The following is a 6,000-nucleotide window of genomic DNA, read 5'->3' as shown; positions in this document are numbered from 1 at the left end:
CTATACAGAAGTTCTGATGTTATGCCTGCCTCCAATAACCCCCAAAAAATGCCCAAAAAAATACTTGCTACAAAACCAGCAAGGTGTGAAAATAGCAGAGCCATATCCCTGTTATATTGCAATTCTAATACAAACAAACCTTTTATTTTTTCTGGTTCTGGACATGCTACAGAGCTGAAACTTCACAGGTACACTTTTTAGACCCCCCAGACACTAAATCCAAAGAAATGTTTTTTTTTTTTTTTCAATAATTTTTCAATAATTGGCTCTCTATCAAAAATGACAATTTTTAAGAACTTTTTTTTTGTGTGATTAATAGTCCCTGGGGCATGACCCAGAACCCTAGGCACTTTTTAGGGGCATTTATTGTGTTTTAGGGCTTCAAAATGGTGTTTTTTGATTACTGAAGTTCGGGTCCCATTGATTTCAATGGGGTTCTGAAATCCGGGCCGAACTTTCGAGAAGTTCGGGTGTTCTGGTCGAACCGAACTTTTCAAAATTTCGATCATCCCTATTGCAGAGTGCGATTGCTGGGTGCAGCGGAGTTGATTCAGATCAGACTTTGTGGGGTAACAGGAAATGGCTTCTTTATTGGAACATAACCACAAAATAGCAAATATGTCACCTTCTCATGGTAAGAAAACACAGACAGGAAAAGTTAACCAACAAGTACAGTACAATGTACAGGAAATTACAACACAACATAGAAAATGCATAGCATATCACTGAGCATTAGCGACATCTAGTGTCCTATTTGTGAACTGCAGTTAATAGGCTAAACTTAAAGTTGTTGTATCTCTAACAAACCGCTCCCTGATTCCAGAACTGTATGACTCTTCCAATGGGCATAGATTTAGGAGAATTAAAAATAGGGGAGGTGTTCTGATGGAAGTTCCCTCGTGGGGATTAGGGGGCTGCTATATAGTAGAGGGGGGGTTAATTTGTACAGTGTCTATGCGCACAAGTGAGACTGATGTGTGCGAATCGCACATGGTCACATGACGATAAAGGAGCCAAGGTATTTCCCCCTATGTGCACTTGTGTTAAGTATTATTAGGAGTATTTATAGAGATGGTATTTGAATAATGAGGCGCTCAGGACCGATAGGATCAGACAAAAAAAAAAGGAAAAAAAACTGTGGTCCTAATGCAGTTTGGAATTAAACAGATATACTGTAAATTAATTATGGGCAAGTGTCTTTGCTGGGGGGTCCTGTTGGGAGCGGAGGGGGAGGGTTTCACTGATGGTGTGTGTGCGGTGTCTATGCACACAAAAGTGGCAAATCGCACGTGCATGTTTTTTATCCATATGTTTGCATATATTTTTGCACATCAATGTCCACATGTACCTGACATATAGGGTGGCCTGTGTTCGATTAGGAGAATAGTTATTAGATTCATAATAGTGGGTTGACCTCTAGCTCTTGATTGAGGCCCCCGGGGGCCAAAGTATCCAAGCGATAAATCCAATAGGATTCACGGTTGCATAGCTGTTTTGAATCTTTCTGCTGGGGGAAGCTTTTGGGAGATGGCTTCGATGACCCATACTTTCAGTTCTCTTGAGGACTGGTGGTGGCGTTGGCGAAAATGCTTGGGGACGCTGAGTTTGTCAGAACCAGCTTCAACGGAGCGTCTATGCTCCCCGAACCTTCCTCAGACTGCTGTACAGGTACGGTGATTCACAGAACCCTGTTGCCGTATAACTGCGGCGACTGGTTGGCAAGTGGTTAGGTTCTCCCCTCCTAAAGATTCTATATTTAGGCTATTGAAGAAATTGGATGGGTTACCATTATCTTAACCACTTGCCAACCAATCACATTGAGCGTACTGCGGCAAAGTGGTTCGTTATCGTCCAGCGACGTAGGTCTACGTCACTGGACTCCTCCCCTTGTGGGCGGCGCACGCGCGCCGCCGGAGACTCGCTCCCGCTGTATTCAGTCACAGCGGGAGTTGGGCCAGGGGAGGAGCGGCGGTGACCCGATCGTCGGGGATCGAGTGTGGAGATCCGCCCGCTTGTGTAAACAGAGCGGGCGGATCTCCTAAGTGGCAGGCAGGGACATATTGCAGGATTCAGCATAGCTGAACATGCGATCTGTCCCTGTGTCACGCAGTCCCCTCCCCCCACACACGTCAGTAAGCACCAGGCATACATTAACCCCTCCCTCTCCAATAAAAATGAACCCCTTTCCTGCCAGTGTCATTTTTATAGTAACAGTGCATATTTATAGCACTGATTACTGTAGTAATGTCACTGGTACCCCCAAAAGTGTAAAAAATGTCAGTCAAGGGTCTGATCTGTCTGCCGCAATGTCGCAGTCCCGCAAAAAAAAAATCACAGATCGGCATTATTACTCGTTAAAAAAAAAAAAAAATAAAAATGACAAATTTCCCGTAGTTAGTAGCTGCGATAAACTTTTGCGCAAACCAATCAAAATACACTTATTGCGATTTTTTTTTTTTTTTTTTTTTTTTTTTTTCTACCAAACATATGTAGCATAAAACAAATTGGCCTAAAATGTTAAAAAATTTAGATTTTTACATTTTTTTTGGGGGGGGGGGAGAATCTCATATAAAAAAATATGAAAAATATTGTTATTTTTTCAAAATTGTCGCTTTTTTTTGTTTATAGCGCAAAAAGTAAAAATCGCACAGGTGATCAAATACCACCAAAAGAAAGCTCTGTTTGAGGGGAAAAAAACGACATTGAATTTGGGTACACCATCGCACGACTGCGCAATTGTCCTTTAAAGTAACGCAGTGCTGCATCGCAAAATATGGCCTGGTCAGGAATGGGGTAAAATCTTCCAGGCTTAAAGCGGTTAAAAATACGCTCATTGAGAATTTTTTTGTCAAAGACATGTAGCTAAATACATTTTGGCCTAAATATATGACAAAAATTGAATATATTGGATATTTTTTAACTGTCAAAGTAGAAAAGTATTGTTATTTTTTCAAAATTGTCACTTTTTTTATTAATATCGCAAAAAAAGAAAAGCGCAGAGGTGATCAAATAACACCAAAAGAAAGCTCTGTTTGTGGGAAAAAAAGGACGTAAATTTCGTTTGGGTACGGCGTTGCATGACCGCGCAATTGGCAGTTAAAGTCGCACAGCGCCGAATCGCAAAAAGTGGCCTGGACGTAAAGCAGGAAAATCCTCCGGTGGTAAAGTGGTTACGTCTCATAAAATCTGATCTTTTAGATGCAATCCCTCATTTTTTTTTTTTGGTATGTGCAGATGACATACTTTGAAGAAAAATAAGGGGAATAGACATCTCTTCCAAAGAGGTAAAAAGAATGGAAATAATGGTTTAAAATGAAACTACAAGAAGATTAGGCTGGGACTCCAAAATATCACCGGGTACAACACCACCCCTCTGGTAAGAATTTCTTTAGCTTGGCTTTTAAACAATGATATCTAGAACAACAAAGCTAAAGGCATCTCTATAATCATATATTGCTTACACAGAAAGCTAAATGAGTACAGTACCTGGAATAACAAATAGGTCATCCTTCTTTCCAGATATCCTGAAGGCCAGGAACCTATCTCTGGAAATATCAAGAGCAAAGATTTGAGAACTTATATTGCCTCTTAGAGGTAACTTAAATCAGAATTAAAGATAAATCTTTCATTTGTGGCTAGAGCAAGGGAAGGTTAAATAAACAACAATAAAAATCCAACCACAATCCTGGCATCCAGGGATTAGTAGATTCAACATCACCCATGATGACCCAACGCTACTCCCACCCTATAGTGTCCTAACGCCCTCCTATGTTACTTCTGGTCCGCGACTGCCTCCGACATGCCCTAGACCCAGAGGCGTAACTAGAGCCTTCAGGGCCCCGATGCAAGAAAACATGAAGGGCCCCCCCAGATCCCTGGCCGGGGCCCTTCCCTTCAAGCCCAGGGCTCTTCCCACTAATCCTGGGGCTCTTTACTCTCGTTGCATGGCCTTTTATTACGGTCCCGCAGCAGGATCCTTTCACAAGTTCTGCAGTGGGCTCCCTTCCTGCAATCTTGGGGCCTCCCCACAGTGGTGCAATGCCAGGCCTTGGTCGCAAGTGTGACTTTTGCAATCCTGGAAGTTCACCCACTGGTTTGCTACTGGGCCCCCTGGAGCATGGGGCCCGGTAGCAATCGCAACCCCTGCAACCCCTGTAGTTACGCCCCTGCCTAGACCCGTGATGGCGAACCTTGACACCCCAGATGTTTTGGAACTATATTTCCCATGAAGCTCAACTACACTGCAGAGTGCATTACCATGATAGCATCATGGGAAGAATAGTTCCAAAACATCTAGGGTGCCAAGGTTCGCCATCACTGCCCTAGACGCTGTCATGACCACGTGACTTCATCAGAGAAACCGGACTGGCAGTCAGTGAAGGTTTTATATACACTAAGAGAAATAATGGAACAGTGGCCATTTTGTTGAAGCCTATTTACTGATTGCAAGTCGGTGGCCATCTTTTTGTATGTACAATGACCTTTGGCCAATTTGTTGAGGATGTAAACATATAATTAGGGGAGGCCTTTATTTATACATTTTTGATGAAATGGAATACCCACAATAATTAACTCATGGGTAAGGTGCCAAACATGGGCAGCTCAACAGGGATAAAAAAAAAACCAAGCTAAAACCTTAAAAGATCATGTGGCTAACATATACTGTATAGAAAAATGGGTACAAGGATTGAAGCTAAACATGTAGTATAATAACACTATAGTATAGCTCATAATTTGGACTAAATCAAGTAATACAAATAAATATTAAAATAATATTCAATAAAAAAAATAGAAAAAAAATAGTAATAAAAATAATGATAATAAAACCATAATAATAACAATAATCATTTAAAAAAAAAATGTGATAAAATATACCTTAATAAGAGTAACAAGCATATACTGTATGAATAATTTAATGGATCATTGATATGGTCAAACTACATAATTGGATATGAGAGAAATTGATGGTGCTAATTACCAACAAAAACCCGCGTAAAGGAAATAATGTGAATAAATAACCGTAATTTGGTGTAGATTGAAATGTAAAAATTATGATAAAAAGTGTAGGAAAAAGTCGTAGGAGCCGCAACAAAAACGTAAAATATGTGAAATATGGAAAATTTTAATATTGCTAAATAAGAGTTGCGCTCAACCAAATAACACTTCAATGACCCTGATGACATCAGTTACGCGCTGACGAAACGCGTCAGGACGTAGGATCGTGATTGTGCTACCTTGTCACTTCCGACTCCCGGTGGAACGCGGAAGCGGGGTTCCAACCCGGAGACCGCGGTTGTTTTCATGTATATGCTCTTTACAAGCCTTTACCATGTAAGTGCATCTAATTAATTTATTAAATTTATACTCCTTGAACGTACTTCACCATTTGAGTCCTCTTGTTTCTTCCTGGGTTAGATATATGGGAGTCCATCCATCCCCAGCTTCAGTGAGTTATACAGGAGGATTTGTTTGGAGTATATTGGAGTTGCTGCCTTATCCTGGTATCAGGTGTCAATACCATTGGTGTCCTGTGTCTGCTTTTACTGACCCCCTGTAACTTAAGGGGTCCGTCATCCGGTAAGCCTTGAGTGCACACCGGGTGTTCCTGTTTATTTGGTGGAGTTGTTTAAGCTTATCAAGTGCTGAAGTCTATACCATCAATTATTCATTTACATTGGACATTTATTGGCATCCATTGCGGACTATTTATTTATTCCACTGCATTATATGTATATATCATTTTTCACTTTCTGATGGGTCTATGATTGCACAGTAATCCTATTATTCAATTTTATTTATTGATATTCAGGGCCGGCCTTAGGGGTTCAGGCGCCCTGTGCGAGCTAATCCTGTGGTGCCCCCCCCCAGCGCCCTGCACATTTTCTTGCACTTTTTTTGCACTTCATTTGACTTTTCTTTTTTATGATCACCAATAACTTAGCCCCCCTTACATTAGAGACCCCCCTTACATCAGAGACCCCCCACGGAGCCCCCCTTACA

This window comes from Pelophylax lessonae, assembly GCF_965119305.1.
Source record: "Pelophylax lessonae genome assembly, chromosome: 6".
Lineage (NCBI taxonomy): Eukaryota > Metazoa > Chordata > Amphibia > Anura > Ranidae > Pelophylax > Pelophylax lessonae.
This window is presented reverse-complemented; position numbering follows the sequence as displayed.